Genomic DNA, 21793 nt, shown 5'->3' on the forward strand with positions numbered 1-21793 from the left:
TTTCTTTAATATTTGACTTAATTATTATAACATATTTCTTAGAAATTTATATATAGTGCACCTACAATTATTTATAGGATTTTAAATGCACCTCAACTTCAAAAAGTCTGAGAACCACTGCATTAAGGTGTGTGGGAGGAATGTTCTACAAGAATCAACACAGAGGGCTCTTCCTGGGGTATCATAGTCAGTAGAAATGCTCCAGTCACATGCTACTCTGCTCCTGTGTGGGGATGAGACTTCAGCAACTTCCACAACTGCCTCAGACAATCTCATCACAGAGCTTGCTGGAGGACCTTAACCCATTTCCAGGTGACTTTACTCACCTCCATATTCAGGTATCCTAGGGGTGCCTCTGATTGACAAGAAGCCAGGTAACACAGTTACACCTGGTCTTTAAGAAAGTCTAGGACATGGATCTTTAAGAAAAAGATTTATTACCTTCTCCAGCTCCTACAGTTGGAGGTTTAGAATGCATATTGCTATACTTACCTTCTCTTCCTGAAGTTTGTGAGTTGTGAGAAACTAAATAACTACCACCTGAAAGAGTCAAAGGTAAATGGCATTCTGAAAAGAGTTGGGGTGGCTAAGTGGGGGACAGTACCAGAAAGCACAGAGGACATGATTGGGAGGTGAAAGAGTAGTGGAGAATTGGGTTAAGAATAAGCACAGTAAGTGAGAACAATGAATGGTGATGGTGTAGTGGAGAATGGGTCTGGGGCTAGGATGCTTGAATGCTGACTTCCAAAATAAGAATGGCAGGCCTGGTGTGTTTAGTTTCAAACCCTGTTCTGTGGATGTATTGAAATATAGAAAAGAAAGGCTCTTAGCATGAGTAATTTTTTATAGAACTTACTTTCTCTAAAACCAAGAGACTTTTAGCAGAACTAACTTTTTCTAAAAAAACTCCCTACCTCTGGCATTGAGATTGATTTCCCAGGCTGTGACTTTGGATAGTTCTGCAAGGTTGCAGCTGTTCCCAGAATGTTTCTCCCTGAATTAATCTTATAGATAAATATTGTAAGAGAGCTTGTTTCACTGCTTTGTTTTACTGCTTGCTTCTCCTCCTCTCCATTCCCAGGATGTATTTTTGTCTTTAAAAGCTAGACCTAAACTGTGTTTGGGGCTGCATGATTTGGACGACTTAGGTCTCTGTGTGGTCACTGGCTTTAAATAAAGACTCCTAAATTTGGCAACTTAATTGTGTGGCAAAAACATCTGTTTCTCACGGTTCCAGTTACAACATTTTGGAGGCCCCAGCAAGATTGTGTCCTCTGGACACATTTAGTTTATGACACACATGGGCAACTGGCCTACTCGGCCTGATTGCTGGGAACAGAACAGACACCTAGCAGGGGAGGCACCACCTGAGATGTTCCAGGGCCCTGCTGGCCTTTTCTGTCTGGCCAACAGTCAGCCGTGGAAAATCAGCATGCCCATCCACCCATTTGGAGTCATCAGGAAAGCCTCTGGAGGTAAGTAGAGCAAATTTGCAATTTGCCCAATCTTTAATCTGTCTGTGGCTAGCCAGTCTGAACTATTGTGATCAAGGATTGGACGCAATCATGCACTCACACAATAGGCTCTCCAGGGCCAAGACATTGGTAGAGAGTAATCTGAAGTCTGTTTTGGTAGAAGAGTCCCGGGACACATTTGGATTTGCTTTCTCATATGTTTACCCTCTGCTTGTTTTGTCACTTTTGTTTATTTTTACAAGCTATCCTAGAGGATCTTTATTTTCAAGGGTCCCTCTCTGATTTTGCTCCTGCCAAGATATTGTTCTTTGCCTTTACTTTGTTATTCTGTCTCTACACTGAAAACCCCTGAGTGAATAATGTCTGAATGAGGAGCTCAGGTGCCTGCGCCAGAGTTTCCAGTTTGTGGCTCCTCACAGGGTATCTCCTTCCCTTGTACATCAAACTTTGTCTGAAAGCTCTCTGTCCTTTGGTTCTCCAGGGTACAACCCAGCAGGGGACATTATAGAAAATTGGCACCAACCTCGGTTCTTGATCCCTTTTGTGATCTTAGGAAGCTCAACTGTGCTAATATTGTTTGTAACACTAGGGGAAAGGCAAAGTAAGAGTCAAATTCCTCTTGAGTATATGCATAAGAATTTCAGAATTAGATTTTCTGATAATTATAATGTAAAAATTGTCTAAAGGTACATTGAAAACTCTCCATGAATTAAAGTGGTCAACTTTTAGAGCAGACTGGTCATGTCAAGAATTGCTAGACCCAGAGAAAGCTCGGGCAGTCTATAACAGTATCACTGGGCCATTGTCCCTGCGGCCTGCCCACACCTACCTGCGGGGGTGGGGAGCAAGCTGCAGCAGAGCATGAGCAGCAGCAGCAGCAGCAGCAGCAGCGGTGGTGGTGCTGCCTCCATGGTGTTCGGGGCCTGCCGGGCTGCGCTGCACTTACTTAGGCTCCATAGCACGGCTTGGTACGGTGGCTCCTCACACAGCTCTGGGCACCTGCTACCTCCCCATTGGACACCAGGAATCCCGGGCGCCCTGACCCCGACCAATTCCTCTATATTGACCAGTGGCACGCTCTAATAAAGAACCTTTCTTCTTGGCTTAAGGGCTGCACCAGGTAATTGGGACAAAAGGTTTTAGTGGCATGGTCAGCCAGACCTGAAGGAAAGTCTTAGAGAATACTGCCTCTTCTGAACCCATTTTGCCCCTGAGGGAAGCCCCGCCTGCTGATAGGTTGCTGCAGGGGAGGCAACCCTTCATAGTTTATGTCTCCTTTTTCTCAAGCAACCTATAGAATTAGAAAACTCATAATTCCCCTTTCTTGGAGAAGCCTCAGGCCCTAACAAGACTATTAGAATCTGTGCTGTATACACACCGCCCACTTGGGATGATTGCCAGCAGCTTTTAGTCACCTTGTTCACCACTGAGGAGAGAGAAAGAATCACATCAGAGACAAGGAAAGCTGTCATGCTAGGGAGAAATGGCTCTGATGAGAATGATTGGGACCACCTTGAGAAGGTGTTCCCTATTTTCCAGCCTAAATGGGATCCCAAAATCACAGCGGGATGGGAAGCTTTGAACACTTTTCACCCGTTTCTGTTAGCCAGGATTAGGGGAGGTGCGAAGAAACCCATGAAATTGTTTTTTGTTTTTTTTTACAGAGACAGAGAGAGTCAGAGAGAGAGATAGATAGGGACAGACAGACAGGAACAGAGAGAGATGAGAAGCATCAATCATCAGTTTTTCATTGCGACACCTTAGTTGTTCATTGATTGCTTTCTCATATGTGCCTTGACCGTGGGCCTTCAGCAGACCTAGTGACCCCTTGCTTGAACCAGCGACCTTGGGTCCATGCTAGTGAGCTTTTTGCTCAAACCAGATGAGCCTGCGCTCAAACTGGCGACCTTGGGGTCTCGAACCTGGGTCTTTCCGCATCCCAGTCCGACGCTCTATCTACTGTGCCACCACCTGGTCAGGCGAAACCCATGAATTTGTCTAAGGTGTCAGAAGTTACTCAGGGTCCTCAGGACACTCCCACAGCTCTCTTGGAGAGACTGCGGGAAGCTTGCAGAGCCTATACACCTCTAGACCCAGAGGCGCCAGAAAATTCTAGGGCAGTTAACTTGGCTTTTGTGCCCAGTCAGCTCCAGATATTAGGAGGAAGCTACAAAAATTAGAAGGCTTCCCAGGGGTAGTAATTTCCCAGTTGTTAGAAGTAGCCCAGAGAGTTTATAATAATAGAGACACCCTCGAGGAGAAACAGACTAAGAAGATGACTAAGGTAGTTGTAGCTGTTTTAGAACACCAGAATAAAAAGAAAGGGAACCAAAAAGGAGAAAAACCTGAGTTAAGAAAAAAAAAAATTAGTGTGCTTATTGTAAAGAAGAAGAACATTATTAGAGAAAAGACTGTCCAAAAATAAAAGGAAAGTCACAGCAGACCCTAAGAGTCCTTGATTTACAAGAGGACTGACGGGGCCAGGGCTCCATACCCATTAGCCCCCAAGAGTCCAAGGTAACTTTACAAGTAAGGGGCTACCCAGTAGATTTCCTCATTGACACTAGAGCTTCTCACTCTGTTATCACTGTTCTCCTCGGACTGCTCTCAGGGGAGCAAGTACTTACATTAAGAGACTGTTAGAAGCTGGTATTCTTGTTTCTTGTCAATCCCAATGGAATACCCTTTTACGGCCTGTTCATTAGCCAGGCACTAAAGACTATCATCCACAGTCCAGGATTTACGGGAAGTAAATAAATGGGTTGAAAAAATACACCCAACTGTGCCTAACACCTACACTCTTAAGCCTGTTGTCACTGGACTTGGAATTTTACACAGTTTTAGATTTAAAAGATGCTTTCTTCAGTATTTCTCTGGCCCCTATAAGTTAGCTCATCTTCGCCTTTGAGTAGAACAACCCAGAGGCAGGCATTTCAGGACAACTAACCTGGACCAGATTGCCAGAGGGCTTCAAGAATTCACCGACCCTCTTTTTTGTTTTGTATTTTTCTGAAGCTGGAAACGGGGAGAAACAGTCAGACAGACTCCCGCATGCGCCTGACTGGGATCCACCCGGCACGTCCACCAGGGGCGACGCTCTGCCCACCAGGGGGCGATGCTCTGCCCCTCCAGGGTGTAGCTCTGCCACGACCAGAGCCACTCTAGTGCCTGGGGCAGAGGCCGAGGAGCCATCCCCAGCGCCCGGGCCATCTTTGCTCCAATGGAGCCTCGGCTGCGGGAGGGGAAGAGAGAGACAGAGAGGAAGGAGGGGGGGGGTGGAGAAGCAAATGGGCGCTTCTCCTGTGTGCCCTGGCCGGGAATCGAACCCAGGTCCCTCGCACGCCAGGCCGATGCTCTACCACTGAGCCAACCAGCCAGGGCCCGACCCTCTTTGATGAGGCACTGCATCAGGACCTGCTCGCCTTCCACCAGGAACATCCAGAGCGCACGCTGCTGCAGTATGGAGCTGATTTTCTCCTAGCTGCAGAAGTAGAGGTAAGCTGCCGGACAGCTACCGAGGGACTTGTACAAACACTGCAGACTCTGAGGAGCCGAGTATCAGCTAAACAAGCACAACCCTGCACCTCTAAGGTGACCTATCTAAGCTACCACATGGAGGTGGGGAAGCATACTCTCTCCTCCAGTCGTATAGAGGCAATCCTTCAGATCCCAACCCCCTCTGACAAGAGACAAGTCCGAGAATTTCTTGGGGTGGTTGGATACTGCAGGTTATAGATTCCCTAGACTTGCAGAGATACCCAAGCCTTCATACTCCTGTATAGCAGAAACCCAAGAGTTAATTTGGGCAGATAAGGAACAAGAAGCTTTTGAACTCTCTCAGAGCCATAGCGGCCACTGCCATATTCATTAGAGAGGCAGATAAATTGACTGTGGGACAAGAACTGTTCCTGATGGCCCCACATACAGTAAAAACTTCGCTTAGAGGAACTCCAGAAAGGTAGATGTCTAATGCTGGAATCACACAGTATCAGGCTCCACTCATAGATCAGCCTCACATCAAGTTTGTCCAGATGCAGGCTATCAACCCAGCAAGCCTGATACCTGATGAGGATCCAAGAATCCCCTTGCATGACTGCTCTGAGGTGCTGGACTTTGTTCAAACTGCAAGACCAGGCCTTACTGATGTACCCCTACCTAATGTGGAAGAAGAGCTATTCACTGATAGCACCAGTTCTGTCCTAGATGGGGTTCAGCATGCTGGAGCAGCTGTAGTGACTCCTAATAAGACCATGTGGGCCCAAGTCTTGCCCCATGGGACCTCGGCTCAGCGGGCAGAACTTATCACTCTCACTCAGGCATTGGGGTGGGCCAAAAGGAAGGTCAACATTTACACTGACAGTAGGTATGCTTTAGCTCAGGGGTCCCCAAACTTTTTACACAGGGGGCCAGTTCACTGTCCCTCAGACCATTGGAGGGCCGGACTATAAAAAAAAACTTATGAACAAATTTCTATGCACACTGCACATATCTTATTTTAAAGTAAAAAAACAAAATGGGAACAGATACAATATTTAAAATAAAGAACAAGTAAATTTAAATCAACAAAATGACCAGTGTTTCAATGGAAAATATGGGCCTGCTTTTGGCTAATGAGATGGTCAATGTGCTCCTCTCACTGACCACCAATGAAAGAGGTGCCCCTTCCAAAAGTGCGGTGGGGGCCAGATAAATGGCCTCAGGGGGCCGCATGTGGCCCGCGGGCCATAGTTTGGGGACCCCTGCTTTAGCTACTGCCCATGTGCATGCAGCAATCTATAAGGAGAGAAGATTTCTGATCTCTCCTGGTAAGGACATTAAAAACAAAGAAGAAATTTTAGCCTTACTAGAAGCCATTTGGTTGCCAGAGACTGTAGCCCATATTCATTGCCCAGGTCACCAGAAAGGGGACTGAAAAGAGGCAAAAGGAAATCAGGCAGCTGATCAAGCAGCCAAAGAAGTAGCCCTAAAGCCAGTAGGGCCTTTAGAAACCTTAGTGACTTTACCAGAACCCTTGTTGCCAGAGACACCTTTTTATAACCAATTAGAGGAAGATTTTGCCAATAGAAGAGGGATGTCTAGAAATAAAGAAGGATGCTTAGAGTTGCCAGACAAAAGACCCTTCTTACCTGAAGCCCTAGGCAGAGAGATTATCAGTCAGCTACATCAAGCTACTCATCTAGGCCAAACTAAGCTAAGAGAATTATTTAAGAAAAATTACTATTTTCCAGGCTTAGAATCTGTTGTAGACAGCGTAGTGTCCAAGTGTTTTTAGCCTGTGCTCAGGTAAACACTAAACAAAATAGAGAAGTCATAAAGAGAAATAAGGACAGAGGAGCGTTCCCAGGTGAACATTGGGAAATGGATTTTACTGAAGTAAAGCCACCAGCACAGGGATATAAGTACTTATTAGTTGTCATTGACACCTTTTCAGGATAGGTAGAAGCTTTTCCTACTAGAAATGAGACTGCAGTAACAGTTGTTAAGAAATTGCTGTATGAAATGATTCCCAGATTTGGCTTGCCCATTAATATTGTGTCTGATAATGGGCTTGTGTTTGTGTCTAAGGTCTCACAGCTAGTAGAAAAGGCACTCAACATTAACTGGAAGTTGCATTGTGCTTACAGGCCTCAGAGTTTGGGTCAAGTCAAAAGAATGAACGAAACTCTGAAAGAAGTCCTGACTAAATTCATCTTAGAGACGGGTAAAAACTGGGTCAATCTTCTTTCCTTTGCTATTTGAAAACACAGTGCACCCCCTACTGGGCAGGATTCACGTCATATAAAATTGTATTAGGCAGTGGCAATATCCCTTCTCCATAAACTCCTTTGGAGACTCCCCCTGGGACAGTGCAGACGGATCCCACCAACCCCTGTAAGTTGACCCTAAGAAATACAACATGCCCTGCTCCAGTCACAAACTGGGAACTGGCTGGTCTACACACTAAAGAAGCCCAAGGAACCTTGCTGTGGGACTCCTTATAATTGAACTTTAGAAAGGGGGGAAGCTCAGGTTGGGGGAAGGCCAGAGCTAGTCATCTTAAGGTTTGATGCATGTGCCACTGTGGGTCATGCAGAAGGGGGGTATAGGTCCCTTCACTAGGAGAGGAGCTACAAGGTGAATAAAAAGTATATGTGTGCTCATAGCTACTCCTGTAGAGTAACCTGTGAATATTAGTCCTGTGTCTGATGGACTGCTTGGGGAGAGGACACCTCCAAAACAAAATATATTTTGAAAAAGAATTGCTTGTTGCTAGCTTGGTTGTCACTGAAGGTTGAGGTTTTTAGAAATTAAGAGTTCTGATTAGTTAGAAAGGAATTATGTAGTTTTAATAATGAAAGATATAAGGTATAGAAATGCTTTTTAAAGAGAAAAAGAAGAAAGTAAGTTTTTATGAAAGCTAGTCATTTCTAAATAGTAAAGAGGGCTTATGTAAGTCGCAGAAGGTTTGTGCAGGTTGTAGGAAGTTTGTACAAAAGAAAAAAATAGCAGATTTAGAGAACAGAATAAGCCTTTATTGTGTATATTCTAGTATATGTTATGCCTCAAGTTTATTTGTATAAAGAAAATGAAGGAAGGCTGTTAGTGCAATTATCTAGTATGTTGTCTCATTGGAAATGAGTCCCAGTTCTTGTCTTCTTAGTAGTAGGATTGGGATTGACAGGAACAGCAGCAATTAGGACTATAGCCTTAGTAAAAGGAGAAATTCAAATAAGGCAATTAAGCAGTTCAATCAATGATGATTTAGAAAATTTAGAGCAATCTATCTCCAAGTTAGAAGCCCAAGTAGATTCCTTAGCTGAAATGGTTTTACAAAACAGAAGAGGCTTAGACCTACTTTCCCTTCAACAAGGTGGCTCATGTGTGGCATTAGGAGAAACTTGTTTCTATACTAATAATTCTGGTGTAATTAAAGAAAGTCTATCTTTAGTTAGAACAAACATAGAAAAAAGAAGAAAAGAGTTTGAACAATTGGTGAATTAGTTCCAGAGAATGTTTAATTGGTCACCATGGCTCACTACACTGTTGTCTGCTGCAATCGGTCCTCTTACTTTCATTTTATCCTGTCTGATATTAGGGCCATGTTTAATCAATTTTATAACAAGGTTTGTTCAAGAAGGGATAAACTCTATCAATTAATGGTAATCAGAAGTCAATATATACCTATACAAGAAGATAGCAACAAAAATGAATCAATGATTTGATTAAAATTTAATTAAAACCAGTAGGGAATGAAATATAGAAAAGGAAGGCTCTTAGCATGAATAATTTTTGGCAGAACTTAGTTTCTCTAAAACCAAGAGACTTTTAGCAGAACTTACTTTTTCTAAAAAAAAAACCTCCCTACCCCTGGCATTGAGGTTGGTTTCCCGGGCTGTGACCTTGGAGAGTTCCACAAGGTTGCAGATGTTTCCGGAATGTTTCTCCCTGAATTAATCTTATAGATAAACATTGTAAAAAAGCTTGCTTCACTGCTTTGTTTTACTGCTTGTTTCTCCTCCTCTCCATTTTCCAATCAGTATGTAATTTTTTTTTTTTTTATTTTTTTTATTTTTTACAGAGACAGAGTGAGAGAGAGGGATAGATAGGGACAGACAGATAGGAATGGAGAGAGATGAGAAGCATCAATCATCAGTTTTTCGTTGCAACACCTTAGTTGTTCATTGATTGCTTTCTCATATGTGCCTTGACTGCGGGCCTTCAGCAGACCAAGTAACCCCTTGCTCAAGCCAGAGACCTTGGGTCCAAGCTGGTGAGCTTTGCTCAAACCAGATGAGCCTACGCTCAAGCTGGTGACCTCGGGGTCTCGAACCTGGGTCCTCCGCATCCCAGTTCGACACTCTATCCACTGCGCCACCGCCTGGTCAGACTCAGTATGTAATTTTGTCTTTAAAAGATAGCCCTAAACTGTGTTCAGGGTCGCATGATTTGGACGACTTAGGTCTCTGTGCAGTTGCTAGCTTTAAATAAAGACTCCTTAATTTGGCAATTTAATTGTGTGGCAAAAATGTCTGTTTCTTGCTGTTTCAATACAATAGTATGTGTGTGTGTGTGTGTGTGTGCATGTGTATTTGCGGGAAAGGCAGGGTATTTGTGCCTGTGGCTTCAGGTACAGCACCTACGGATGTGTGAAGGCAGAGGTTCTAGCTGTTGCAACACCTTTATTTTTTTTCCCTAGTGGCTGTTCTGGTCTGAAGGAGACAGAACATTATTGCCTGTTTCTGTCACCCTACAGGCTACATAGAGGCCAGATGCTCTGTCCTGTCTACCTTTGTGGCCCAATTACATGTCTAGCTCAGGCCCTATTGGGAAATGTTCAGCAATTTGGGTGAGCGAGGGAAAAAGCTGCTAAGTGACAAGAAAAGTGGTTCTGGGGATGGTGCACCAGGCATCCTAATTCGGTTCTGCTCCTGAAGGTCTCATGCGCTTATGTAAGTAACTCGAATTCTTTGGGTATAATACCCAAAATGGTAGTGCATCTGCCTCGCACACAAGTTATTAAGATAAATAAGTAAAAGAGCTAATAGATGTGAAAGTACTTTGATAAACTATAAAGTATCTTTAAGTCATTTCCCCTGATGAGGCGTGTGTTTGTAAGTGAAAACTCCTTTCCCAAAGATCTTGAAAATGGGACAGGAAGCCATCTCTTACTGATACTAGTTATTGTATCCTGTCTTGAGACAGAGATAGGGACCATACTTCTTGTGCAGGTTCTTCCATTTTAATAATCCATCACAAGAAAACATGGGGAAGAGAGTTATCTGTCTACTAAGCCATGCTTCCTTACTTTTGAGATATAAACCATGTTCAGTCAGCCTCTGGGTAGTCGAGGCTGACTAGAACCTAATCTAACAGATTTGAGGTTTCTGAAAGATTGTGAACTTTCTGACCTTTCCCCCATTTTTTTTTTAAAATTTACACATTGATGAACCCTTTGAAAGCCAAATTTCTCTCTATATTCCAAGGTTATTTTCTTTTCCCCAGCAATAAAATAATTAAGCCTTGAGTATATGACTAATCAAATCCTGTTTTAGGCAGAGTTCAAGTACTTTCTTAACACAGACATGACTAATTATTATTGTTTGTTACATTAAGCAATGATCAGTATCTTATACACTGTGTAAATTAAAATATATAGGTTGAGCTGCTCTAATAAAGCATTTGAATTTTAACAAAGAGTTCCCTAAAGAGATAGTTAATTTTTCTTTTACACATAATTACCAGGAGTAAAGAAAAAAAATGATGTGTTATGGGGGTTAGACTGCAGTAATCACAAGCCTGAACATTTTATGGCTTAACATAACAGAAGTATATCTCTGGCTTATGCAATAGCCCATGGCAGGTAGTTCGATCAGCAAGGTAGTTCTCCTTCATTTCACTGTTCAGGGACCTGGCTGATGGAGGCTCTGCCAAGGTTCCCTGTGTGCTGATCTCCTGGTCATCCAGAAGAGGGAAGATGTGGGAAAGGGTGCATGGGAGCTGTGTGGGTCAGGCCTGAAGAGGCAAAACTCACACCTGCTCACATCACATTGGAAAGAATGAGACATGTGGTCACATCTAGTTGCAAGAAAGGTTGGGAAATAGAGTCTAGCTCTGTGTCAAAGAAGAAGGAAAAAAAGGCTTTGTGGACAAATAGCCACCTCTGACATAGAACTATTGGAAGTGGTGATACTAGATTCAGACCAACCCTTGTGGAAGCTAAACATCAGTTCTTCAAGATGTTTGGCAAATAGAGTTCAAAGTGAGAGTAATTTTGGAAATGCTGCATCCCACATTCCTTTTTAGAAAATCAGAATGAAAGATTGGTAAATCTTGCAGTAAATATCAAAATATTTACTAAATGCACCTTGTTTTTAGGACATCTGGATCTATGATGTGAATAGGGGCTAGGTATGATGAATACTAAGTAAAGCCCTGTGGGACACACCTGGGAAACACTGATTGGGCAGAAGAGGACCTCAGGGTAAATTAAGGATATGTTAAGACAGAAGCTTTAAGTCTGTATAGAGGCACAAATAAAAAAACTAATGGGAAGGGGGATATTCCAAATGTTAGAGGAGAGAGAAGATGGTAGAATCTAACCTGGACAAGTAGGCTAGATTCACCAGCAGAAACCAAAGTAGAGGCAGCAGAAACACCAGCAGCCTTTACTGGTATACACAGAAATCAACTCTTTTCCTGTAACAAAGTGTGAAATTAAAAGAAATGAAGGGGGGTTGCAATGACCCCTTTGGTTGATCAAAGAGGTGAGATGCAATTGGAGATCCCAGAAGAAGCTATCTAGAATGAAGCTGTGGAGAATCCTTTTTTTTTTTTTTTAAAAACCCAATTGTTATTTAAAATTTTATTTTAAAATTACATTTCATATACAATATTGTATTAATTCAGGTATATAACCCAGTGATTAGACAGTATATAACTTACTAGGTGATCACTCCAATAAAACTAATACCCATCTGAAACTATACATAATTATTATAATATTATTGACTATATTCTTTAGGCTACACTTTACATCCCCTTGCCTTTTCTATAGCTACCAATTTTTACTCTTAAATCCCTTCATCTTTCTCATTCATCCCCCCAACCGCTCTTCCATCTGGCAATCATCAAGACGTTCTCTGTATCTATGAGTCTGTTTCAATTCTGCTTGTTTGCTTATTTTGTTTTTTAGATTCTACATATAAATGAAATTGTATAGCATTTGTCTTTATCTGCCTTATTTCACTCAACACAATACCCTCTAGGTCTATTCATATTGTTGCAGATGGCAAGATTTAATATTTTTTATAGTTGTGTCATAATTTCATTGTATATATGCACAACTTCTTCATCCATTCATCTACTGACAGACACTTCAAGTTGCTTCCATATATTGGCTTTTGTAAATAATACTGTAGTAAATATAAAGATGTACCTGTCTTTTCGATTTAGTGTTTTGGGTTTCTTCAGACAAATACCTTAAAGTTGATTTGTTGGGTCCTTCTTTTCTCTTATTAGATAGCCTTTGTTGTAAAGTCTATTTTGTTTGGTGTAAGTATTCCTATCCCAATGTTGTTGTTGTATTTTTTCATTTTTATGAAATATCTTTTTCCATTCCTTTACTTTCAGTCTCTGTGGTTTTTTTTGCTCTGAAGTGAGCCTTTTGTAGACAACATATGTAAGAGTCTTGTTTTGTTATCCATTCATCTTCTATATATCTTTTGATTGGAGCATTTAATTCACTTGTGTTTAAAGTAATTGTTGAGAGAGAGAGATGATATTTGAGTAATGTCATGAGAGATACCCTTGATCTCTTCCCTTGAAATTTCAACAAATTAAACAGCTATAACTTAGAGGAAGAATCCCAGCTGGGCTTGCAGTCTTGCCTGAAAGATCTGTGCACTCAACTGACTAAAAGTGGGAAGGATAAATAAAGTGGAAGCTGAAGATAAGACATACTTGAAGTTGGCTCGGGAGAGGGGAAAGGCCCATACTGGTCTGATTTTCAACCACTGGGGCTTTAGTGAGTGGAGAAACCTGTAGTGACTGGGTCTTCTTCCACCAGGAGGAGTAGAGAGTTTGGGGGGAATTTGGTGTGATATGTAACCAAAGTGGCAGGTGTGGGGGTCATTGCCAGTGTTCCTATGGTCAGCCTGCAGTCCACACTCAGACAGAGACACAAAAATACAAAGTGTGGTCTCCCAGCCTCCCAGATACATCCTCTCTCCCCTTACAGTTATGGAGAGTGGCAGAGACATATCACACAGCTGAAAAACAGAGGTGCTCTGTGCCTGGCCCCCAGATCTTTTTGGATGCAAGAAGGAGCACCTGGAGGCCTGAGATCCCCATTGCTAAAGCCATAAAGTCCTCATAGTTTTATTTATCATTGCAATAGCTGCCCTTCCTCCACCACTGTGACAGTAATTTAGCAGAGTTCAGCCTGGGATTTTATAGAGCTAAAACTTGTAATACAGCACCACCTATTGGACAAAGATAGAAAGGTCTCAGAAATATTTTCTATTTTTTTGTTTTTCTTTTGTTCTTTTTGTGGTTGTATCATTTGTGTTTGATTATTTTTTTTAGGTTATTTGGTTTTACAATCCTTTTATTTAATTTTAAATTTACTTTTATGTTTATATTTTTTGTTGTTATTCTTTCCTTGATTTTTAACAATACCTTATCAAATGCCCTCAAGGCAGAAAGGAAGAAATACCATGACTACCCAAGAAAGAGACACAGTTCAAAGAGAAAATGAAAAATCTTCAATGCAATCTCCATTATGTGGAGATTGGAGTTAAACAATAGAAAATTCAAAATTGAAGTTTTAAAAATACTCAACAAGATGCAAGAAAACATCAGTAGGCAACTTAATAAACTCAGAAAACAAAACTAATACCTCACCAATGAGATTGAAACTTTAAAAACAGAGATGAAGAACCCAATACATGAATAGAACAGGCCAGAGAGAGAACAGAATCAGTGACATTGAAGACAGGCAAGAAAACATGATACAGAGGAAAGAAGAGGGAGACTCAAGAATTTAAAAAATGAGAAATCTCTACAAGAATTGTCTGACTCCATAAGAAAGAGCTATATAAAGATAATTGGTATTTCAGAAGAAAAAGAGAAAGAGAAGAGAACGGAGAACCTATTCAAATAAATAATTAATGAGAACGTCCCAAGTCTATGGAAAGAGTTAGAATCTTGAATCCAAGAAGCAAACAGAACACCTAGTTACCTCAGCCCAAACAGGCCTTTTTCAAGGCACATTATAATAAAAATTTCAAAAATCAATGACAAAGGAAGAATACTCAAAGCAGCTAGGGAAAAGAACTTACCATATAAGGGAAGGTCCATCAGGTTATCATCAGATATCTAAGCAGAAATTCTATAAGCCAGAAGAGAGTGGATCCAAACATTCAAAATACTGAAAGAGAGGAATTACCAACCAAAAATATTATATTCATCAAAGTTGTCCATCAAATATGATGGAGAAATAAAAACTTTTGCAGACATACAGAAGCTGAGAGAATTTATCATCAGAAAACTGCCACTGCAGGAAATACTCAAGGAGGTTATTCTACTGAACACAAAGAACAAAACAACACATAATTACAACTAAGTGCTCCAACAAGGTTACAATATAAACAAGGATAATCTGTGACAACAAAACATAAAATGAAAGAGGATAAAGGTATAAAGTAGCAAAGAAGGATGGAATGCAGAAGCACTCATAAGACAAAAGATTCTTGCACATATGAAACTTTTTTCTCAACAACCTAAAAGTAATCACCCATGAAAAAACTAAAACTGAAATATATAGCATAAAAAAAGAAGAAATAGAGGAAAGAACTATGGAATACCATCAAAGAAAAATAACTGACAGAAACACAAAATAAACAGGAAAAACAGAGCTACCAGAAAACAAAACATACAACAGCTATAGAAAATCCTCAAATGTCAATAATTACCCTAAATGTAAATGAACTGAACTAATCAATAAAGAGACAGAGAGTAGAAGACTGGATCAAAAGGCAAAACCCAACCATATGCTGTCTTTTGCAGACACATCTAAGCTACAGGGCCAAATGACACTCAAAGTAAAAGGTTGGAAAACAATTCTCCAAAAAAAATTGGTAAAAAATGACTGGGTCAAAGAAGAAATAAAAGCAGAGATCAAAAGATATATACAGACAAATGAGAATGACAACATGACATATCAAAACTTCTGGGATGCAGCAAAAGCAGTAATAAGAGGGAAGTTGATATCATTACAGGCTTATATGAAGAAACAACTAATCAACCTAATATCACACCTGAAAGAATTAGAAAAAGAAGAACAAAGGCAGCCCAAAGTCAGCAGAAGAAGAAAATAGTAAAAATTAGAGCAGAACTAAATGAAATAGAGAACAAAAAAAAAAAAAATCAATGAAAAAGATGATACAGGCCCTTGCTGGTTGGCTCAGTGGTAGAGCGTTGGCCTGGTGTGCAGAAGTCCCGGGTTTGATTCCCATCCAGGGCACACAGGAGAAGCACCCATCTGCTTTTCCACCCCTTCCCCTCTCCTTCCTCTCTGTCTCTCTCTTCCCCTCCCGCAGCCAAGGCTCCATTGGAGCAAAGATGGCCCGGGCGCTGGGGATGGCTCCTCGGCCTCTGCCCCAGGCGCTAGAGTGGCTCTGGTCGCAACAGAGCGACACCCCAGAGGGGCAGAGCATCGCCCCCTGGTGGGCAGAGCATCGCCCCTTGGTGGGCGTGCTGGGTGGATCCCGGTCGGGTGCATGTGGGAGTCTGTCTGACTGTCTCTCCCCATTTCCAGCTTCAGAAAAATACAGAAAAGAAGAAGAAGAAGAAGAAGAAAAAAAGATGATAAAACAAAGAGCTGGTTCTTGGAAAATATCAATAAAAGTGACAAACCACTGGCTAGACTCACTAAGAAAAAAGCAGAAGGACTCATATAAACAAAATCCAAAATGAAAGATGAGAAATTATCATAGATGTCATAGATATACAAAGAATCATATTAGAATACTATAAAAGATTATGTACCACCAAATTCAACAATCTAGAAGAAATGGATAAATTGCTAGAACTATACAATCTTTCTAGACTGAATCATGAATAACTGAAAACCTAAATAGACCTATTAACAAAGAGGAAATAGAAACAGCAATCAAAACCTCCTCAAAAATAAAAGTCCAAGACCAGATTGCTACACTAGTGAATTCTACCAAACATTCCAGGAACAAGGAATGGTTCAACATATGCAAATTGATCAATATAATACACCACATCAACAAAACAGAGTACAAAAATTATATGATTCTCTCAATAGATGCAGAAAAAGCATTTGATAAGATACAATATTCATTTATGTTTAAATTACTCAATAAAATGGGTATAGAAGGAAAATACTTGAACAAAATAAAGGCCATATATGACAAACCATCAGAAAATATTACACTAAATGATGGAAAACTAAAGGCTTCTCCTCTGAAACCAGACACAAGACAAGGCTGCCCACTCTCTCCACTCTTATTCAACATATACTGGAAGTCTTAGCCAGAGCAATTAGGCAAGAGAAAGAAATAAAAGGCATTCATACTGGGGGAAAAAGAAGTAAAGGTATCACTTTTTGCAGATGACATGATCTTGTATACAGAAAACACCAGATGCCAGTGTAAATCTATTAGAAAGAAAAACAAATGTAATAAAGCCACAGAATTCAAAATCAATATGCAAAAGTCTACAGCTTTCCTATATGCCAATAGTAAAACTTCAGAAAATGAGTTGAATAATATAATTCCCTTTACAGTTGTAACAACAACAAAAATACAATATGGTGGAATAAACTTAAAGGATTTTAAGGACCTATATGCTAAAAACTACAAAGCATTTTTGAAAGAAATTGAAAAAGACACAATAAAATGGAAAAATATTCCATGTTGATGGATTGGAAGAATCAATATAGTGAAAATGACCATATTACCCAAAGCCATATACAAATTTAATGCAATCTCCATTAAAATTCCAATGTTATTTTTTTTAAAGAAACAGAACAAAATTCACCAAATTTGTTTGATGGTTCCTCAAAACCTTAAGAATATAATTACTATATGACCCAGCTATTGCTCTACTGGGTATCTATCTAAAAAACTCAAAAGCATGGGTACACAAAGACACATGCATCCACATGTTGCTTGCAGTATTATACACGGGGCCAGAAAATGGAAACAATCAAAGTGTCCCATGATAGAGGATTGAACAAAGAAGACATGGCACATATATACAATGGAATAATACCCAACTATAAGAAATAGTGACATAGTGACATTTACAACACAGATGGATCTTGAGAACATTATATTAAGTGAAATAAGCAAATCAGAAAAAGCTAAGAACTATATGATTCAGACATAGGTGGGATATAAAACTGAGACTCAAGGACATAAATAAATATAAAATATTTACCTGGGATAGAGGTTGGGAGGGAAAAAAGAAGGACAAATATATAGTGATGGAAAATGATTTGATTTTGGGTGATGGGCATGCAGCAGAGTCAGCAGCTTAAAGGCTATAGAGATGTCCACTGAAACCCTATGTACTCTTGTTGATCAGTGTCATCTCATTAAATTTAACTGTAATAAATAAAATAAAAAATTTAAAAAATAAAGTAATTGTTGAGGAGTGATGCCAGAGGAATGTCAGCATGAGACAGCCCCTTGGTATCTCCTCTTAAAGTTTTGATTATTTGAATTCCGCAAAGGATTTTCTGATCAACACAAAGCACACCTGAGAGATCCACACATTGAAATATCTAAGGAGGAAAAGTGAAAACAAAAGAGAGAAGAAAGAGGAGAGAAGAGCTGAGACACAGCCCTGCATTTGGGAGCTCAGTCCAGGGAGGGGGAGCAATCTGATTGTGCCTGGCACTTCTTTCAGCCACGAGTACCAAAGAGACTTGGTGGGTATTCTTGCTTATGCGAGCGGTACAAGCTTCAGGTGAGCGCAGACCTGGCAAGTACACACACAGGAGTGCTTCCAAGTTCTTGTTGGGTCAGGCAAAGAAACAAAGCCATAGAGCCCTGCCAACCTATAGCTTCCCAGAGCTTGCCTTAGTGTCAGGTTGCAGAGCATATTGTCTGCAAACCTGAGAACTGGTATTACAGAATCCCCTTTACCCACTTTAATAAAAGGTGCACTCTGGGACCAGTCCGTGGGTCAGGGTGCAGTTGGGGTCCCTGAAAGTCTGAGGTCACCATTAGCTGGAGGGTAAAACAACAAAGAAACTGGCATGTTCCTCCAGCCAACTCCACCCCACCCAATGGATCATGGTTACACCAATGTCAGTGTCTAGCTGTGGGGGGACAGCATTTGGATTTCACAGAGCTAAAAACTTGTAATTCAGCACCAACTACTGGAAAATAAGAGAAGAGCCTCTTGTATTAATCTGCTAAAGACGTGCCACTCATACATAGATGCTTAAACAGAGAAAGAATCCATTAAATACTATTAACAATTAAAGTAACAAGGAAGCTCAGAAAGAGAATAAAAAAAGCCTGACCAGGAAGTGGCACAGTGGATAGAGGGTCAGACTGGGATGCAGAGGATCTAGGTTTGAAGCCCTGAGGTCGCTGGCTTGAGCATGGGTTTATCCAGCTTAAGCTCAGGCTCACCAGATTGAGCATGGGGTCACTGGCTTGAGCGTGAGATCATAGACATGACCCCAAGATTGCTGGCTTGAGCAAGGGGTCACTCGATCTGCTGTAGTTCTCCAGTGAAGGCACATGTGAGAAAGCAATCAAAGAACAACTAAAAAGACTAAGGAGCCACAACAAAGAATTGATGTTTCTCATCTCTCCCCCTTCTGCCTGTCTGTCCCTATCTGTCCCTCCCTTTGTCTCTTTCTCTGTCTCTGTCACATAAGAAAAAAAAAAGAGAACAAAAAATATCCATAAAGCAAATGTAAAGTCATGGAAATATGTAATACAAATGACAGAGAATTTAAGATTGTTGTTCTAAAAATACTCAATGAGATGCAAGTAAATGCAGATAAGCAATTTAATATGCTCAGAAAACAAATAAATGAACAAAATGAACACTTTACCAAAGAGATTGAAATTTTAAAAAAGAATAAAACAGAAGTTCTGGAGATGAAGAACTCAATAAAAAAGATCAAGAATCAACTAGCAAGCATAAAATAGAGCAGATAAAAGAAAGGTTTGGTGATATCAAAGATATAAATCTAGAAGTGATTCAGAGGGAAGCAGAATGAGACTTGAACATAAAAAGAAATAAAACTCTACAAAAACTCTCTGACTTCATGAGTAAGATCAATATAAGAATATTAAGCATACTAGAAGAAGAGAGGGAGAAATGAATGGAGAGCACATTTAAACAAATAATTGATAGAAATTCCCAAACCTATGAAAAGAGTTTGATTCTCAAATTCAAGAAGTAAACAGAACATCTAGTTACCTCAATCCAAAGAGGCCTTCTCCAAGGCACATTTTATTAAAATTGTCAAAAATTAATGACAAAGAAAGAATTCTGAAGGTAGCCAGGGAAAATAAGAAAGTAACCAATAAATAAAGTTGATTAAGTTTTCATCTAACTTATTAGCAAAAAACATTACAAGGCAAAAGAGAGTGGAATCAAATATTCAAACTACTGAGAGAAATTACCAGCAAAATTGTCTTTTAAATATGAAGTAGAAATATATCATTTCCAGACATAGAGAAGCTGAGGAAACTTATCACCATAAAATCTCCATTGTAGAAAATACTCAAGGAGGTAACTCTACCTGAAACAAAGAATGAAAGATCACAAAACTATGAGTAAGATCAACAACACATATACAGAATAGACAGGGATAAATTGTGACAACAAAAGCATAAGAAGGGTGGGGGTAAAGGTATGAATTTGCAGAGGAGGATGGAGATTAGATCCACTCAAGAAAAAGAACTACTGTTATAGAAAACTTTCTTTTGCATAACCTAATTGTAACCCCTCCCCCCACACACAAAGACCAAACTGAGACACATAGCTTAAAAAAAGAGAAAAGAGAGGACAGAAGTATGAAATATTACTAAACAAAAACAACTGAATAAACCTAAGGGAAAAGAAACAATGGAGGCATAGAGAAGCTACTAGAAAGTAAAAGATAAAATATCTGTAGGAGCAAGAGACAAGATGGCCAAAGATTAGGTGGACACTCCAACTTCTATTTCCCAGAACCAAGGTGGATTACAACTTAATTCTGAGAACACTCATCTTGAAAAGACCAACTTTGGACTAAACTAACAGGATTCTATAGCCAAGGACCACCAAAGAAGCCACACTAAGACTGGTAGAAAAGGTGGAGATGTGAAAAGGGCTGCCCCACTCCCAGGAGTGAGCAGCGGCCAGAAGGGACTCTCATGAAGGGGAGGGTTGCCCGGTGAGTTGTGGATCCTCAGCCCAAAAACTAGAATCCCAGCCTAGAGCCCTGGGGCCTGGAAGGGGCTTAAGGACTATGCCTAGACACTGTTTGAGAGAGGGAGGCAGAACTCTCAGACACAGGCTCTGTATTAAAGGAACTGCACAGAGAGCTGCATTCACAGCAACTTCTCAGAGTTCCAGGAGCGGGGAGAGCTGGGAGGACTGGAGTTGCCAGGGGAGAGAGTGGTCTTGGAGGCACAGGGGGAGACACTTTGAGGATGGACACCCTAACCCCTGGTCTGAGTCACTCCCCAATCTAAAGTGAACATTTTTTCTGGGAACAGCATCACCAACAAAGGGAAGAAATTACCCCTTCCACCAAAGACTCTCCTGCCCCAGTTAGAACAAAGAGGGACTTAGAGGCAAGCAGCACATTAGGGACACAAATAGTGAATGCAGAAGTCTAAGCTACATCACCCCCTGTACTGCTGAGTGCTTGCCAGGGTGGTCATGCCAGAGGCAGCAGGGCATGGCTGCAGAGGCCAGGGCAGTCTGAGCGAGCATACAAGGGTTGGCCCATGGAGGTGGGAGTCATGGTGGCTGCTGAGGAGGTGTGAGCCAGCGCACAAAACCCCTGGAGACATGGACCCACCCTCGGAAGCCCCAGAAGCAGTCTGAGCGGGCATGCGCAGGCCCACCTGCAAAGGCAGAAGCTGTGGCAGACACTGCAGAGGCCCAAGCCCATGCACAAACTTGCCCACGGTGCAAGCCCACCCAGGGTAGTGAAGGTTACAGTGGCCATGGAGGCAGACTGGCACCAACAGCACCTAAACCCAAACACCCCAGGCAGCAACAGCAGTGATGGGCCGGTGGACAAACCACACAACGGGAGCACAGGGTCCACGCCCGCTGGACCACTGTGACTACACATTACTGAGTGCTGAAAAAAAAGAAAAATACAAAACAAAACAAACAAATAAATAAATAAATAAAAAGTTTGGATAGAATGACACCTGAGGCTAAGAGGCAGGCCACATCCAATACCATACCTAATCACTGAATTACAGTACTGAGCCCAACAAGTAGCCAGCAATAATAGGTGGCAGAAAGTGAATCTCAGGGTAACTTGGACCTTTAAAGGAACTTCCCCCAGGCCAACAGTAAGTAAAAGGGAGCCTAGGAGTGCAGCTGATATTTACAATGGCACCTGGACCCAGCAGAGGCAGCCACAAGATCTGGATCACCTGTAGCTCCAAAAAGGTTGATAAGAGCCAGTCATAGGCAGTGACCCCCACTGATCTGCACCAGGCCCCAGACAGGGAGGACCAGGGCAGGCACATTCAACAGCCAGATACAGAAAGCACCAGTTCAGGACCTAACAACCCTTGTTAGAGTGGAAGCTTAAGAAAGGGCTCCTCACA

The sequence above is a fragment of the Saccopteryx leptura genome, chromosome 11 (genome assembly GCF_036850995.1).
Source record: "Saccopteryx leptura isolate mSacLep1 chromosome 11, mSacLep1_pri_phased_curated, whole genome shotgun sequence".
NCBI classification, from domain to species: Eukaryota; Metazoa; Chordata; class Mammalia; order Chiroptera; family Emballonuridae; genus Saccopteryx; species Saccopteryx leptura.